Below are 18,705 nucleotides of genomic sequence, written 5' to 3'. Positions count from 1 at the left end.
ACCTGGGGAGGTGGAGGTTGCAGTGAGCCAAGATTGCACCACGACACTCCAGCCTGGGCAACAGAGCAAGACTCCATCTGCAAACAAAAAAAGGCCAGGCACGGTGGCTCACGCTTGTAATCCCAGCACTTTGGGAGGCCGAGGCGGGCGGATCACGAGGTCAGGAGATCGAGACCACGGTGAAACCCCGTTTCACTAAAATACAAAAAAAAAGAAAACAAAAAAAAACCCACGGTGAAATCCCGTTTCACTAAAAATACAAAAAAACAAAAACAAAAAAAAAACAAAGGCCGGGCACAGTGGCTCACGCCTGTAATCCCAGCACTTTGGGAGGCTGAGGCAGGCGGATCACGAGATCGGGAGATCAAGACCATCCTGGCTAACACAGTGAACCCCGTCTCTACTAAAAATACAAAAAAAAAAAAAAAAATTAGCTGGGCATGGTGGCAGGCGACTCGGGAGGCTGAGGCAGGAGAATGGTGTGAACCCGGGAGGCAGAGCTTGCAGTGAGCCGAGATTGTGCCACTGCACTCCAGCCTGGGTGACACAGCGAGACTCCGTCTCAAAAAAAACCAACATGGTGCCATGTGTTCACACTTCCATTCTTCCATTCAGTTCCACATATCCCCATCAAGTTCACTGACTTGTCTATAGGACTGACTTAAACCACCTCTGGAGTCAGGTGTCAGAATAAGAGCATTCCGTCATCTTCAAAAACATGTGCCTTTCACATGAGATTACTTGAATGTTTTATTGCATATTAAAGTCATTCAGCCTGTCCTTTTTTCCATTCCTGTCATGACTATTTATAAGCCCCAATATTTCTTCACTGATCTCCATCCCCTGTGTAATCCCACGAGATGTTCTATCAGTGCTGTATGGCTCCCGTTGCTGTCATCGCCTAGATTCACGAGGGACGCGTTCTCACAAGTACTATGGTCAAAAAAGTCAGAAAGATTCCAGGAGCCATAACTCTAGCTTTTTTTAATCTTTTGTCATTTTACTGTGCTAGGGGACCACTAAGATCTATTTCCACTGATATTTCTCTATGTATGTGGGTATTTATGTATGCTTCATACATGATATATATAACTTTTTAAATAGGCCAGACTCAGCTTTAAAATTAACACAAAGATTAAAAAAGCAAATAGCAGCCAGGCGTGGTGGCTCACACCTGTAATCCCAGCACTTTGGGAGGCCGAGGCAGATAGATCACCTGAGGTCAAGAGTTCAAGACCAGCCTGGCCAACATGGCAAAACCCCATCTTTACTAAAAATACAAAAATTAGACAAGTGTGGTGGTACACACCTATAATCCCAACTACTCAGGAGGCTGAGACAGGAGAATCACTTGAGCAAGGGAGGCAGAGGTTGCAGTGAGCAGAGATCATGCCACCACACTATCTCAAAAAAACAAAACAAAACAAAACAAAGGAAACAGCGGCCGGGTGTGGTTGCTCACACCCGTAATCCCAGCATTTTGGGAGGACAAGGTGAGCGGATCACCTGAGGTCAGATGTTCGAGACCAGCCTGGCCAGCATGGTGAAACCCCATCTCTACTAAAATACAAAAATTAGCCAGGCATGGTGGCAGGCTCCGGTAATCCCAGCTGAGGCTGAGGCTGAGGCTGGAGAACCGCTTGAACCCGGGAGGCGGAGGTTGCAGTGAGCCTAGATTGCACCACTGCACTCCAGCCTGGGTGACAGAGCAAGACTCCATCTGGGGGATGGGGGGGCGGGAAGCAAACAGCATATCTTTAAGGATAAAGTACAAAAGATGAGTAAATATTGTAATCACTGTTTATTTAAAAGGTCAATGTAGGCCGGCTTGGTGGCTCACACCCATAATCCCAACACTTTGGGAGGCCAAGGTGGGCAGACAGTTCTGAGCTCAGGAGTTTTAGATCATCCTAGGAAACATGGGGAAACCCTGTCTCTGCAAAAAATACAAAAATTAACCAGGCGTGGTGGTGCGTGCCTGTGGTCCCACATAGTGAGACCTTGTCTCAAACAAGTAAAAATAAATGGATCAATGTGAAAAGCCCATTCAGACACTAAAGGACTGACACAAGTCAGTAAGTATCAGAAAATTAACTGACTCCTTAATTCAAAAGGAGCTACAAGGAAGTTTTATTTCCAATTTCTAACTGAGACAAACCTTACAGAGCAATTTATAAAATTAGCCTGCTAACCTTAAGTGTTGATTTGAGAATATCATACAATAAGACACTGACAGTAAATACCAAGTTTATGGTATGTTTCCAAAGTCAAGAGTAGACATACCCCTTTGAAAAATTATTCTGTGCTTAAGAAAATTATATGTATTTAAAATTTAAGGTGTGTATGACATAGTACAGAATACAAGTTGTACCTAGAGAAGTTTTAAAAAGGAAGGACAGGATTAAAAACCAACTCAGGGAGAAGGTTGGGGCATAAGACAATGTTTTTTTTTAGAGATGGAACTCTGAGCTCTGATGCAACTGCCTGCAATTATGAATGCCTTTGCACAGCTCAGTCTGAATGCAGATTTATATTCCTACTACTTAGCACGCAGAAAATAAAGAGCCTCCCAATGTTCCTCCATCTGCAAAAAAAAAAATGTTTTAAGGGAACATGGAAAGCTGAATAATTTGAGTTATTTTGCTCATTTACACAAAATTCTACAACATTCCTGTGCCTTTGTAACTCTAACACATACCACTAGCTTAGACACAGATCTTAAAAGGGGCTGAAATTACTAGGCCTCTCTAGTATCTCCCAGAAGAACTTACTTAATGGGTCGGCAGCAGTCAATTATACTAATGTGCAAAAAGAAACAAAAAGATGCTTAATATAGCATCAAAAAATGTTAGAATCAGAAGAGACTGTAGCAATCTAGTTCAACTCTCTCATTTTACCAACAAGAAGACTGATTCTAAAAAGTGAAATCACTTGTCAAGGTCATACTTACTTAAGAGTCTAGGACTAAAACCCCAATCTCCAGGCTCCTGACTCTAATGTAAACTGATGAATAAACGTTTCTGAATTATTATATACAGCAGTGAGATCAAAGAGTCAATCTCAAGGCAAGTTAAAACTGACCTCCTCAGCCAAGGTGGCTCACACCTGCAGTCTCAGAACTTTGGGAGGCTGAGGCAGGAAGATCACTTGAGCCCAGGAGTTCAAGACCAGCCTGGGCAACATGGCAAAACCCCATCTCTACAAAAAATTAGCCAGGTATGGTGTTGCGTGCCTGCAGTCCAAGCTATCTGGGAGGCTGAAAGAGGAGGATCACCTGAGCCTGTGAGATTGAAGCTGAAGTGAGCTGTGATTGTGCCACTGCACTCCAGCCTGGATGAGTTTTGTTTTTTTTTTTTTTTCTTGAGGCAGAGTGAGACCATGTGCTACAAGGAGGGTTTCTGGTGAGACCCTGTCTCAAAAAAAAAAAAAAAAAGAAAAAAGAATTGCTTTCCCTTTCCATTCTTCACAAAGGAAAAATATTATTGCCCGCCCCTTAAACAGTCAGACATGGCCCACACTAAAAGCAAAAGCATACCAAAACTGCTCTGAACAAGAAAAGGGTACAAAGACAACTCTTAGAAGAATCAAGGTCTTTCATATTGGGTTGGGTTTTTTCTTTTCACAACAGTTTTCTTGCCTGTAATGCCAGCACTTTGGGAGGCCGAGGCAAATCACCTGAGGTCAGGAGTTCAAGACCAGCCTGACCAACATGGCAAAACCCCATCTCTACTAAAAATACAAAAATTAGCTGGGCATGGTGGCAGGCACCTGTAATCCCAGCTGCTTGGGAGGCTGAGGCAGGAGAATCACTTGAACCCGGGAGGCAGAAGTTGCAGTGAGCAGAGCTCACACCATTGCACTCTGGCCTGGGTGACAAGAATGACACTCCGTCACAAAAAAAAAAAGTTTTCTTGTTTTTATTTTGCAAATGAGCAAGTTTAATAGTTGCTATAGGTCTTGAGAGACAATGGACAGATAACCACATTTTTTTTGAGACACTTCTTTTTTGTATTTTTTTTTTTGAGATGGAGTCTCGCTCTGTCGCCCAGGCTGGAGTGCAGTGGCGCAATCTCGGCTCACTGCAACCTATGCCTCCCAGGTTCACGCCATTCTCCTGCCTCAGCCTCCAGAGTAGCTGGGACTACAGGCGCCTGCCACCACACCAGGCTAATTTTTTGTATTTTTAGTGGAGACAGGGTTTCACCGTGTTAGCCAGGATGGTCTCGATCTCCTGACCTCGTGATCCGCCCACCTCAGCCTCCCAAAGTGCTGGGATTACAGGCGTAAGCCACCATGCCCAGCCTATTCTGTTTTTAAGAGACTATGTTGCCCAGGCTGGTCTTGAATTCCTGGGCTCAAGAGATCCTCCTGCCTCAGCCTCCCAAAGTGTTGGAATTAAAGGCATGAGCCACTGTGCCTGGGCTATAACCACATTTCTATTTTCACAATACTACAGGGCACCTTGCTATTTTTTTTATTATTTATTATTTTTTTGAGATGGAGTCTCCACTCTGTCACCCAGGGTGGCACGATCTTGGCTCACTGCAACCTCCGCCTCCCAGGCTCAAGTGATTCTCCTGCGTCAGCCTCCCAAGTAGCTGGGATTACAGGTCTGCACAACCATGCCCGGCTAATCTTTATATTTTAGTAGAGACAGGATTTCACCATGTTGGCCAGGCTGGACTCAAACTCCTGGCCTCAGGTGATCCGCCCACCTTGGCCTCCCAGAGTGCTGGGATTACAGGCATGAGTTACCACGCCCAGCCTATAATATTTCTTTTTTTTTTTTTTTTTTTTATTTTTTTTTGAGATGGAGTCTTGCTCTGTCGCTCAGGCTGGAGTACGGTGGCATGATCTCGGTTCACTGCAACCACTGCCACTCAGGTTCAAGCGATTCTTCTGCCTCAGCCTCTCGAGTAGCTGGGATTACAGGCATGCGCAACCACGCCCAACTAATTTTTATATTTTTAGTACAGACAGGGTTTCACCATGTTGGCTAGGCTGGTCTCAAACTCCTGGCCTCAAGTGTTCTGCCCACCTTGGCCTCCCAGAGTGCTGGGATTACAGGCATGAGCCACCACGCCCAGCCTATATTTCAAGAGAAGCAGTCTACTAAATTTACTCACAAACCCATAAGATAGTTTCTGTACAACCACCTTAGATGCTGTAAGTAGAAACTAGGAATTGGTTCCATTTGGATTTTATTTTTTTTTGAGACAGAGTCTCACTCTGTTGCCCAGGTTGGAGTGCAGTGGCTCAATCTCAGCTCACTGCAATCTCTGCCTCTCAGGTTCAAGCGATTCTCCTGCAGGAAACATGACTGTTTTACTCAACTTCCCCAGTGTCTGGGCTAGTACCTCCCTAGAGTAGATGCTTAATAAATATCTGCTAAATATAGAAACTAAAAGATAAAGGCATTCTTTTGTATACCATTTTCATTCCAAATAGTAACATACCATTGTTCAATGCTTTGCTTTTGTAAAGTTATATTTATTTTTCTTTATGTATACACACACACACACATATATATATACACAGACACACACACATTTTTTTTTTTTTTTTTTTTTTTTTGATGGAGTCTCACTCTGTCACCCAGGCTGAAGTGCAGTGGCGCGATCTCGGCTCACCACAACCTCCACCTCCCAGGTTCAAGTGATTCTCCTGCCTCAGCCTCCCGAGTAGCTAGGATTACAGGCACGTGTCACCACACCCAGCTAATTTTTGTATTTTTAGTAGAGACAGGGTTTCGCCATGTTGGCCAGGCTGGTCTCGAACTCCTGACCTCAAGTGATCTGCCCACCTCAGCCTCCCAAAGTGCTGGGATTACAGGCGTGAGCCACCATGCCTGGCCTTATAAGTAATATTTTGAAGGTAAAAAGAAAAAGATAACAGGTTTCTTTCTCCAAAGAAGCTATACAAATGGCCAATAAGCACATGAAAGGATGTTCAATATTACTAGCCACCAGGTAAATATAAATCAAAATCACGATGAGATACCACACTGCACACTCACTAGGATGACTATAATCAAAAAGACATAGAAGTGCTGGTGAGGATTTGGACAAGCTGAACCTCATTCATTGCTGGTGGTACAACCACTTTGGAAAACAGTATTGTACTGCCTCAAAAGGTAGAGTCCGCATATGACCCAGCAATTCTATAATGTTCTTAGGTATAGGCCCAACATAAAAGCAAGCATATGTCCACACAAAAAATTATACACAAGAGCCAGGCATGGTGGCTTACGCCTGTAATCCCTGCACTTTTTGAGGCCGAGGCAGGCGGATCACCTAAGGTCAGGAGTTTGAGACCAGCCCAGCCAACATGGCGAAAACCTGTCTCTACTAAAAATATAAAAATTAGCCGGGTGTGGTGGCGGGTGCCTGTAATCCCAGCTACTGGGGAGGCTGAAGCAGGAGATTTGCTTCAACCCAGGAGGTGGAGGTTGCAGTGAGCCGAGATCACGCCATTGCACTCCAGCCTGGGAGACAAGGGCGAAACTCCATCTCAAAAACAAAAACAAACAAAAAAAATTTATACATGAATGCTCACAGCAGCAGTATTCATGAGACAAAAAGTGGAAACAATCCAAAGATGCATCAAGTGATGAAGAGACACAATGTGGTATTGGGGTATATCTAGACAACAGAATATTACTCAACCATTTTTGGAATCAAGGGCAGACGCATGCCACAACACGGAGGAACCTTGAAAACACTATGTTAAGCGAAGGAAGCCAGTCATAATGTATGATTCCCTTTATATGAAATGTCCAGAATAAACAAATCTGTAGAGATGAGAGTAGATTTGCCATGTTGCCCAGGCTGGCATTAAACTCCTGGCCTCCTGCCTAGGGCTGGGAAAGTTGGGAGAAATAAGGAGTGACTGCTAATGGACACATGATTTCTTCTGGGGATGACAAAAATATATTAAAACTTACTTTTCCAACTGGGAGAAAAGGAAAAAAATGAAAATATAATAAAACTGGTAATAGGGCTGGGCGCGGTGGCTCACGCCTGTAATCCCAGCACTTTGGGAGGCCGAGGCGGACAGATCACAAGGTCAGGAGATCGAGACCATCCTGGCTAACACGGTGAAACCCCGTCTCTACTAAAAATACAAAAAAAGTAGCCGGGCGCAGTGGTGGGCGCCTGTAGTCCCAGCTACTCAGGAGGCTGAGGCAGGAGGATGGCGTGAACCCGGGAGGCAGAGCTTGCAGTGAGCAGAGATCACGCCACTGCACTCTGGCCTGGGAGAAAGAGCAAGACTCCGTCTCAAAAAAAAAAAAAAAAAAAAGCTGATAATAGTGGTGGGTGCATAACTGCGAATATACTAAAAAACCACAGCATTGTAAACTTTAAGTTGGTAAACTGTATGACATATGAATTATATCTCAATAAAGCTGTTTTTTTTAAAAAACTGGTATACTTAGCAGTTTTCCTACTTACTATCTACAACCAGTTTTTTTTTTTTTTAAGAGACAGGCTCTCACTCTTGACACCCAAGCTGGAGTGCAATGGCACAATCATGGCTTACTGCAGCCTCAACCTCCTGGGCTCAAGGAATCCTCCCACCTCAGCCTCCTGAGTAGATGAGACCACAGGTACACAACACCATCACTGGCTAACTTTTGTTTTTGTAGAAATGGAGTTTTGCCATGTTGCCCTGAGCTCAAACCCCTGATCTCACAGGATCCACCCACTTCAGCCTCCCAAAGTGCTGGGATTACAGGGGTGAGCCACCACACCTGGCCAAAAAAAATTTTTTAATAAGACTGAGGCCAGGCGTGGTGGCTCACCCCTGTAATCCCAGCACTTTGAAAGGCTGAGGTGGGCGGATTTCATGAGGTCATGAGTTTGAGACCAGCCTGGCCAACACGGCGAAACCCCGTCTCTACTAAAAATACAAAAATTAAACAGGCGTGGTGGCACGCGTTTGTAATCTCAGCTACTCAAGAAGCTGAGGCAGGAGAATCATTTGAACTCAGGAGGCGGAGGTTGCAGTGAGTCGAGATCACGCCACTGCACTCCAGCCTGGGTGACAGAGCGAGACTCCATCTCTAAAAAAGACTGAAAGTACATACTCTATAAAGTATCAAAAAGATTCCTCTGGGCAGTAGCATCATGGATAATTTGTTTTTTTCTGTGTTTTTGTATCTATGCAAATTTTATAATTTATACAATTAACCCACATATTTTAAGAAGAGAACATTATGTTACTAAAATGTAAAGCCCATCTTAAACTAATATATAAAGAAAAACCTGAGACCCTAAAAAAAACTTCACTAGAAAACATTTTCTAAAATCTAAACTTGACTAATACTAGGTTCTCAAGTTGACAACCTAAGCAAGCTACGTATCCCTTTCAACAGAAACTAGTCATATGGTTTCATGTAATAAAGACACCCACTTTTCAGAAACCCAGGCAATAAGTTTTCTTTCACTTAGGCTATAAAAAAGTCACCCTTATAAAGTTTATTTACAGTCTAGAAAAGAAAAGTCTAAATAGGTTCCTTCCTGCTTTAAGGTATTAGAACATAATGTCTCTATTAATAAGTCATTATATGGGGTAAATCAGGAAGAGAGAGGAGGCAAGAGGTCAAAGGCCTTGATTAAAAGATTTTCAGGAAAACATCCCTAGTGACTCTTATTTTTCCTGAGAGGAGGGGGAAAATATGCCAAATATTTCACTACAATACTTGAGTAAAAGAAGGGATTTTTAGAATCAGAGGAAAAAAAGACTCATATTGCCTTCCCTTTATACATCAAACCCAAGTTTTGGATGATCTGCACATCCTGAACATCTGGATCTTCTGGCCCTTAACTTCGGAGAAGATATTATAAATCAAGGACTCGGCAATTTTAAGTGTTAAAAAGGGGCAGAGTTAAACTGGGATCTATCCAAGCCATACTTAGACATAAGTAAGCAAAGGAGCAAACAAACACCAAAATGCTTAATTCAAGTCGGAAGTATTTTAGAGCTATGCTTACAGAAAACATAAAGGCAGCAAAATGTCTGCCTGTAGTCTCATTAGCATTCCTGCAAAGAGGTAGATGAGAATAAACTTCCCCAGGGTAAGAGACACCAGGGAGGTTCCCAATAGGGATTCTGTAATATGACTACTTCCTCTTTTTAAAGATTTTGAAAGCATACTTTTAAGATTTTATTGCTGAACCACAATAGACAATTAAAAAGTAGACCCACCCATTGAGTTAGTGCTAGTGGAATCTGTCCTTCTGGACGTGCCATATGGAGACTTAAAAAAAAAAAAAGCTCTTTACTAATTGTGGCCAAGATTCCTTGGTACTTGGTGCCAGGGCCAGGATATTACCCCAGATGTCCTAGCCAAATTCAAGGTTGGCTAATTACACTCTGACAACCTACAAGCAACAAAAAAAGTCTCCCTCTGTTCCCTTGATTGAAACCTGAGGAGGTCACTCTTCCTTGAAATTGTTTTTTAATTTTGATTGAATTGTACACTTTAATATGTGTACTTTGGTTTGGGGTTTGTTTTTTTTTTTTTTTTGAGACAGGATCTCACTCTGTTGTCCAGCTTGGAGTGCAGTAGCCTCCTGGGATCAGATCTCCTGGGTTCAAGAGATCCTCCTGCCTCAGACTCCCAAGTAGGTGGGACTACAGGCATGTACCACCACACTCAGCTAATTTTTTTAAGTTTTTGTAGAGACGGGGGTCTCAATGTGTTACCCAGGCTGGTCTCGAACTCCTGGACTCAAGTGATCCTCCTGCCTTAGTCTCCCAAAGTGCTGGGATTATAGACATGAGCCACTGTGCCTGGCCAAAAATCTGTTTTGTTTTTTGTTTCTTTTTTGAGACGGAGTTTCGATCTTTTTGCCCAGGCTGGAGTGCAATGGCGCGATCTCAGCTCACTGCAACCTCCATCTCCCGGGTTTCAAGCGATTCTCCTGCCTCAGCCTACCAAGTAGGTGGGATTACAGGCACCTGCCACAATGCCTGGCTAATTTCTTGTATTTTTAGAAGAGACAGGGTTTCACCATGTTGCCCAGAATGGTCTTGATCTCTTGACCTCGTGATCCACCCGCCTCGGCCTCCCAAAGTGCTGGGATTACAGGCATGAGCCACTGGGCCTGGCCCAAAATTCTTGTACAATACCATCGGTCATTATGGTTTCCCTTAAGAGTGCATTGTAACTCAAAGCCAACTTAAAGCATACGGATTCTTTGAGTTCCGCCTATATGGGAAACACACTATGTATATTTAAAATGCTAAAAAAAAATTAGCTAGGAATGGTGGCGCATGCCTATAATCCCAGCTACTCAGGAGGCTGAGGCATGAGAATCATTTGAACTCGGGTGGCGGAGGTTGCAGTGAGTCGAGATCACGCCACTGCACTCCAGCCTGGGTGACAGAGCGAGACTCCATCTTTAAAAAACAAAAAAAGACTGAAAGTACATACTCTACAAAGTATCAAAAAGATTCCTCTGGGCAGTAGCATCATGGATAATTTGGTTTTTTTCCTGTGTTTTTGTATCTATGCAAATTTTATAATTTATACAATTAACCCACATATTTTAAGAAGAGAACATTATTTAACAATTTAACAGGCTGGGCGCGGTGGCTCACGCTTGTAATCCCAGCACTTTGGGAGGCCGAGGCGGGCGGATCACGAGGTCAGGAGATCGAGACCACGGTGAAACCCCGTCTCTACTAAAAAAATACAAAAAAAAAAAAAAATTAGCCAGGCGCAGTGGCGGGCGCCTGTAGTCCCAGCTACTCGGGAGGCTGAGGCAGGAGAATGGCGTGAACCCGGGAGGCGGAGCTTGCAGTGAGCCGAGATTACGCCACTGCACTCCAGCCTGGGCGACAGAGCGAGACTCCGTCTCAAAAAAAAAAAAAAAAAAATTTAACAATTAACCCACATATTTTAAGAAGAGAACATTTGAACCCAGGAGGCGGAGGCTGCAGTGAGCCAAGATCACACCAGTACACTCCAGCCTGGGAGATGGAGCGAGACTATGTCTCAAAAAATGATAATAATAATTTTTTTAAAAAATAAGACGCTGTTAATAGTTTAAAGGCTCCCTAAACAGCTATCTAAAAACTCGTATCTAGGCAAATACTGACAACTGACACTGCTTTCCAATTAAGACTGAAAAGTCTTATCTAAAGTTTTCTATTAAACATAGATTTTGGCTAGGCGCGGTGACTCATGCCTGTAATCCCACCACTTTGGGAGGCCAAGGCGGGTGGATCACCTGAGGTCAGGAGTTTGAGACCAGCCTGGCCAAAATGGTGAAACCCTGTTTCTACTAAAAATACAAAAATCAGCTAGGCGTAGTGGAGTGCGCCTGTAATCCCAGCTACTCAGGAGGCTGAGGCAGGAGAATTGCTTGAACCGGGGAGGCAGAGGTTGCAGTGAGCTAAGATCGTGCCACTGCACTCCAGCTTGAGTGACAGAGGGAGACTCTGTCTCAAAAAAAAAAAAAAAAAAAAAAAACAAAACCAAACCATAGATTTTGAACCATAAACTTTAAGACTAAAAAGGATGGCTTTGTTACAAGATGCACAATTCCAGGAAAAAGCTATATACGCCAATATCAAGTTATCAGGCCTCCCAAAGTTAAGCAAAGATCCTGGGCCAGGCGCCGTGGCTCATGCCTGTAATCCCAGCACTGTGGGAGGCTGAGGCGGGTGCATCATGAGGTCAGGAGTTCAAGACCAGCCTGGCCAAGATGGTGAAACCCTGTCTCTACTAAAAATACAAAAACTATCTGGGCGTGGTGGCGGGCACCTGTAATCCCAGCTACTCAGGAGGCTGAGGCAGAGAATCGCTTGAACATGGGAGGCAGAGGTTGCAGTGAGCCAAGATAGTACCACTGCTCTCCAGCCTGGGCGACAAAGAGTGAGACTCCGTCTCAAAAAAAAAAAAAAAAAAAAAAGTCCTGAATAGATGGATAGAAATAGGAAAGTATACACTCAATAGCACATCTGAACATCAAGTACTGGGCTGGCCTTTGTGCCATTGCCAAGGTATTCTGTACATTACTTAAAATAACCTAAACTGGGCTCAATTTCTATTCACTAGCTGTGTGGACTTTTAGGCAAATTAGGGAAATTCTTTGAGCCTCATTTTCCCCCATATCTTTATCTTCATCAAAATCATTAATAACATGACATAGTCAGCACAGTAGTACAAGCCTGCAGTCCCAGCTACTGGGGAAGTTGAGATGAGAGGATCACTTAAGCTCAGGAATTTGAGTCTAGCTTGGGCAATATAACAAGACCCCTTCTCAAAAAATTAATTAAAAATAACATGGTGGCCGGCAGCAGTGGCTCACACCTGTAATCCCACCACTTTTGGGAGGCTGCAGTGGGTAGATCACCTGAGGTCAGGAGTTCAAGAGCAGCCTGACAAACACAGTGAAACCCCATCTCTACTAAAAATATAAAACTAGCCGGGTATGGTGGTGTATGCCTGTAATCCCAGCTACTCAGGAGGCTGAGGCAGAAGAATTGCTTGAACCCAGGAGGCGGAGGTGGCAGTAAGCAGAGATCACGCCATTGCACTCCAGCCTGGGCAACAAGAGCGAAACTCCATCTCAAAAAATAATTATAACAATAACGTGGTGCCCAGGTGTGGTGGATCACACCGGTAATCCCAGCAGTCTGGGTGGGAGGATCTCTTGACGCCAGGAGTTCCAAAAAAAAAAAAAAAAATTTTGCTGGGCCAGGCATGGTGGCTCATGCCTGTAATCCCAGCACTCTGGCTGAGGCAGGCAGATCACCTGAGGGTCAGGAGTTAGACCAGCCTGGCCAACATGGTGAAACCCCGTCTCTACTAAAAATACAAAAAGTAGCCAGGTGTGGTGGCACATGCCTGTAATCCCAGCTACTTGGAGGCTGAGGCAGGAGAATCGCTTGAATCTGGGAGACGGAGGTTGCAGTGAGCTGGGATTGCTCCACTGCACTCCAGCCTGGGGGACAAGAACAAGATTTCGTCTAAAAAAAAAAAAAAAAAAAAAAAAAAAAAACTTGCTGTGTGTGGTGGTACACACCTCCTAGCTACTTGGGAGGCTGAGGCAGGAGGATGGCTTGAGCCCAGGAGTCCAAGGCTACAGTGAGTTATAATTGTGCCACTGCACTCCAGCCTGGTGACCGAGACCCTGTCTCTAAAAAACAAAAGCAATTTTTTAAAAAGGCATAAAATTATTCTGGTTTTTTTTTTTTTTTTGAGACGGAGTCTTGCTCTGTCGCCCAGGCTGGAGTGCAATGGCGCCATCTCGGCTCACTGCAAGCTCCGCCTCCCAAGTTCAAGCATTCTCCTGCCTCAGCCTCCCAAGTAGCTGGGACTACAGGCACCCGCCACCAAGCCCGGCTAATTTTTTTGTATTTTTAGTAGAGACGGGGTTTCACTGCGTTAGCCAGGATGGTCTCCATCTCCTGACCTTGTGATCCACCCACCTCGGCCTCCCAAGGTGCTGGGATTACAGGTGTGAGCCACCACGCCTGGCCAAATTATTCTGTATTTTTAAATATTTCAACAAATATTTAATATTTTAAGGTCTACAGCCTATAAAGTCTTCAATGTCCTGCCTCCTCCTTCCTTCTCCCTAGGATGTTTTTCTCTCTGGGCTCTACATTCTCTCACTTCCTTTCAGTCTCTACTCGAAAGTCACATTCTCAGCTAGGTCTCCTCTTGCTGCCCTATGTAAAGTTTCTATTCTTCTAACTCTTATCCCTAGTACTTTATACTTTCCCCTCTCTGATTGTTTTTTCTTTGCCATGTATCACCTAACATACAATAAATTTACTTTTTGTTTTGTGTCTGCCTTCCCTACTTGAAGGGAAGTTCCAAGAGAATAATAGGGATTTCTGTCTTTTATTCACTGTTGTATCACTATCATCTAGAACAGCACCTGGCACACAGTACATACTCAATAAATATTTGTTGCCTGAATACCAAATGAGATGTAATTACAGCCCACAGATAGGTATATCATAGCCCATCAAGCGGCCTTTAGGGATGCTGTCACAGTTCAAAAATACTGCAAAAGAGAACTACAGATTTGCCATAATAAACAACACTGTCTACTCTTCGTATCAAAGAAAAACACACTTGACCTTCCATCTCATTTGTACAAGAACAGGAAAGAAGTTGATTATTTGGATAGTGGGGCTGGGCATGGTGGCTCATGCCTGTAATCCCAGCACTTTGGGAGGCCAAGTTAGGAGGATTGTTTGAGCCTAGGAGTTCAAGACCAGCTTGGGAGACATAGCAAGACCTCATCTCTACAGGAAAAAAAATGTTTTTAATTAGCCAGCATGATAGCATGCACCTGTAGTCCTAGCTACTCAGGAGGCTGAAGTGGGAGGACTGCTTGAGCCCAGGAGGGAGTTCAAGGCTGTAGTGAACTATGATTGTGCCACTGCACTCCAGCCTGCATGACAGAGCGAGACCCTGTGTCTTTAAAAAAAACAAAAAACAAAAAAAAACAAACAAACTGCAAAGGAGAACTACAGGCTTGCTATGACTAATAAACATCGTCTACTCTTCATATCAGAGAAAAACACATTTGACCTCTCAGAGAAGAAAGAAGTTGATTATTTGGATAGTGAAAAGTCATATAAAGTAAAAGTCTCGATTTAGTTAACAATATATAGACAAAATTCTCTTGTAATGTTAACAAATATTAAACCCTCTCCCTGTGACTTTACTATACTACCTTCTGTTTTTTCCCTTGGTTTGACTTCTATAAAATCAATCCTGACATTTATGAACCTTATATTTTCAATTAACTAAGAAATAGAGATGGGAACGATGGCTCACACCTGTAATCCCAACACTTTGGGAGGCCAAAGCAGGTGGATCACTGGAAGTCAAGAGTTCGAGACCAGCCTGGCCAACATGGTGAAACCCCAGCTCTAGTAAAAATACAAACATTAGCCAGGCATGTGGCAGATTCCTGTTGTACCAGCTACTCGGGAGGCTGAGGTGGGAGAATCACTTGAACCCAGGAGGCAGAGGTTGCAGTGAGCCAAAATTGCACCACTACACTCCAGCCTGGGCAACAGAGTGAGACTCTGTCTCAAAAAAAAAAAAAAAACTTAATAAAAAAAAAAAACAAATATTTACTGAGTACATGGAACTCTGCAGAACTCTGCAAGGGTCCCGAAACGTGAAGACCCTGGCCTTGATACATCTATTCAAGGAAGACCAGAAATCTACCTGTAAGTAATAATGAAGAACACCAAGTGCCCAGTATGTGACAGATTCAAAGGTGCCTACCTTTGTATGGGCCACAAGAGAATCAACTCATCTCTTACACACCATCCACTGGCTTTCAAATCCCAGCAGACAGCACTTAAAAAGCAAGAATCGGCAGGGCGCGGTGGCTCATGCCTGTAATCCCAGCACTTTGGGAGGCCGAGGCGGGCGGATCACTTGAGGTCAGGAGTTCGAGACCAGCCGGGCCAACATGGTGAAACCCTGTCTCTACTAAAAATACAAAAATTAGCCTGGTGCCGTGGTGTGTGCCTGTAATCCCAGCTACTTGGGAGGCTGAGGCAGGAGAATTGCTTGAGCCTGCGAAGCAGAGGTTGCAGTGAGCAGAGTTCGCACCAGTGCACTCCAGCCTGGGTGACAGAGCGAGATGCGAGGCTCTGTCTCAAAAAAAAAAAAAAAAAAGCAAGAATCAAACATGACTGAGTTAGTTCACGCTGCTTACGAGTCACATGGGATGTGACAGAGTGAATTTTAGCCACTAGGTAAAAAAAAAAATTTTTAAGATAAGGACATCAGGCCACGCGTGGTGGCGGCTGACACCTATAATCCCAGCACTTTGGGAGGCTGAGGCAGGTGGATCACTTGAGGTCAGGTGAGATCAGCCTGGCCAATGTGATGAAACTCCAACTCTACTACAAAAATACAAAAAATTGGCCGGGCGCGGTGGCTCACGCTTGTAATCCCAGCACTTTGGGAGGCGGAGGCGGGCGGATCACGAGGTCAGGAGATCGAGACCCCGTCTCTACTAAAAATACAAAAAAAAAAATTAGCCGGGCGTGGTGGCGGGCGCCTGTAGTCCCAGCTACTCGGAGAGGCTGAGGCAGGAGAATGGCATGAACCCAGGAGGTAGAGCTTGCAGTGAGCCGAGATCGCGCCACTGCACGCCAGCCCGGGCGACAGAGCCAGACTCCGTCTCAAAAAAAAAAAAAAAAATACAAAAAATTAGCCGGGCATGGTGGCAGGCACCTAAAATCCCAGCTACTCAGGAAGCTGAGGCAGGAGAATCGCTTGAACCCAGTAGGTGGAGGTTGCAGTGAGCCGAGATTGCGCCATTGCACTCCAGCCTAGGCAACAAGAGTGAAATTCGATGTCAAAAAAAAAAAAGAGATAAGGATATCAGATTCTAAACTCCTCAATAGGACAGAAACCAGATTAGCTTATGTCATGCTCAAGCGCAAGCTGGAGCTCAAGCAATGATTGAAAAAGTAGAGAAGGGCAAAATCTTGATCTTCAGGCAAAATACCTACCCAGGGTCCCACCCAGTTTCGGTTTTCCCCTTTGAACTAGGTCTAGTGGGAAGACGTACTTAACTGCTTTCTCTGAACCTTAAAAATCGGGTACAAGCCTTTGGCCAAGCAATTACCCACTTCAACTTTGCTTTAATGAAGACCAGCCTTGGGGCCAGGTGCGGTAGTTCACACCTGTAATCCCAGCACTTTGAGAGCCCAAAGCAGTTGGATCACTTGAGCCCAGGAGTTCAAGATCAGCCTGGGCAACGTGGTGAAACCCCATCTCTACTACAGATACAAAAATTAGCCGGGCGTGGTGGCCGGCGCCTGTAATCCCAGTACTCAGAAGGCTGAGGCACGAGAATCGCTTGAACCTGGGAGGCGGAGATTGCAGTGAGCTGAGATCACGCCACTGCACTCTGGCCGGGGGGACAGATTGAGGCTCCCTCTCATTCATTGATTGATAGATGGATAGACAGACAGACAGACTAGCCTTGCTTTTTGCCACAGATTCCCTATACTAATCGAATAACTAAGCACCTGAAGTCAGAATACCTGAGTTCACATGCTGGTAAAAAGTATTCTGACTTCAGGTGCTTAGCTGTATGACCCTGGTCAAGTTACCTGACCTTTCTATGACCCTCCTGCCAAATGCACATGACCACAGCACGCTCACTGGGTTAGGGTTGATTAAATGAAATAAAACACATAAAAGACTTGCCCAGAGCCTGGCCACAAGATGCCTTAAATAAATGTTCATTGTTACAATTTACAGAGAAAAAAAGGCCCCAAGTCTGAGAAGTGACATGCCTGGGGATTCTTGCTGAAGGTTATCATTAAATCTAAAAGTCAAACAAACACATTCCTGACTCTGGGATGCTCTCCTGATTCGTGGATACCATCGCTAACAGTAGTGATACAAATCAAATAATAAGAACAGCCAGAATCATAACCCTAATGACAGCGGTGGCCACAGCACTTAATACTTATAGAGCTGCTAGGGGCCACTGTCCTAAAAGAGGAAGAAGGCCAGGCTGCTGAATCACACACATACACAATTACAGAATCTTCTCCACCCTTTGTTTTAAAAAACAGTTCACTGGCGCCCAAGTTTTGCTAAAAACAGGTATCTAAACCGATGACGGACAACGTGTAATTTCTTCATACCAAAGAGGTGGGGCTGTGCAGGGAGGAGGGGGTGGCGCTCGGCTCCTGCCAGATGGAAAAGCCACATGAAGTGGAGAAACAGCCGGATTCAGGATTCACCACCGAATCAAAACCCGATTTTTGAAAGGCAGGACCTTCCAATTCGGGCAATCGCTAGGTTCTGCTTGTAAAATAACCTCTGAACAAGTGTCATCTGCCTTCCGCGCCAGTCCCCTGCCGCGGTAGAAGGTTCGGATTACCGGGCAGCGGTGTGATTTCGGAAACCCGAGAGCGATCTGGCCACCTCCAGCCTTCCCCGGTCTCCGAGAATCACAGCCCCACTTGGGAGGAAAACAAAAGCCGGGGCAGCGGGGGAGGCCGGGCCAGGGTGCCCTCCATGCCGGATCGCGGGCGCCGGGCACCCAGGGCCTGAGGAATGCTCAGGTGACGGGCGCGGCGCCCGGGGCAACAGGTCCCGCCCGGCTTCGGCCTCCCGGGGGTCCGGCCGACCCCACATCCGCTCCGGGGCCCAGGGGAGGGAGCGGGGCGCCAGGGAGAGCGGCGCCTGGGGCGGCGCAGGGGCAAGGAGTCCAAGCTCCATCTTGAGGCGGGCGGAGGAAGCGAAGGCCCGGCTCGGCGCTGACAGGGCCGCCACTTTTCCAGCTCCGGAGGAGCCCCCCAGGGAACCCCGGCCTCCGGCGCCGGCCACCCGAGACTCCCACGATCCCCTCCCGAACGGCTCCGGCGCGCGAGGCTCGGCCCCGCTCCCGGACGCCGGGCTTCGACCCCCGACCCGACCCCGGGCGGGCCCCGCGGGCCGGGAAGCGGGCAGGGGAGCTGGGGGTGCCGGGAAAGGGAGAGGGCCCGCGCCGCCCCCTGCTCACCTCCTTGGACGCCGCCGGTCGCCGCCACCTGTCCCACTGCAGCAGCAGCAGCAGCAGCCGCCGCGGCCGCCGCCTCCCGCCTCCCGGCTCGTCGGCTCGGGGCGGGGGAGAGCGTGACGCGCCGCCGCCGCCGCGGGGCCGGGCGGGCGCGCGCTGCCAGGAGAAGACGCCGCGCGGCTCC

At 45.9% G+C, this 18,705-nt stretch overlaps 1 protein-coding gene across 5 annotated transcripts in view; it reads right to left on the bottom strand.

Moving 5' to 3' along the window:
- The window catches only part of CLIP1 (CAP-Gly domain containing linker protein 1), a 155,254-nt gene extending 136,575 nt beyond the window's left edge, over positions 1-18,679 (bottom strand). For 4 of the 5 annotated variants that reach the window (XM_032168438.2, XM_032168440.2, XM_058425517.1 and 1 more), the window contains exon 1: positions 18,525-18,679. The gene's annotated coding sequence lies outside the window, so the exon portion shown is untranslated. The remainder of the gene's footprint in view (positions 1-18,524) is intronic. The other variant, XM_058425516.1, reaches the window with a different exon arrangement.
- Positions 18,680-18,705: the final 26 nt, after the last annotated feature.

The sequence above is a fragment of the Hylobates moloch genome, unplaced genomic scaffold, assembly GCF_009828535.3.
Source record: "Hylobates moloch isolate HMO894 unplaced genomic scaffold, HMol_V3 SCAFFOLD_12, whole genome shotgun sequence".
NCBI lineage: Eukaryota > Metazoa > Chordata > Mammalia > Primates > Hylobatidae > Hylobates > Hylobates moloch.
Note: the sequence above shows the minus strand (reverse complement) of the source record. Positions and strands in the feature narration are given on the sequence as shown.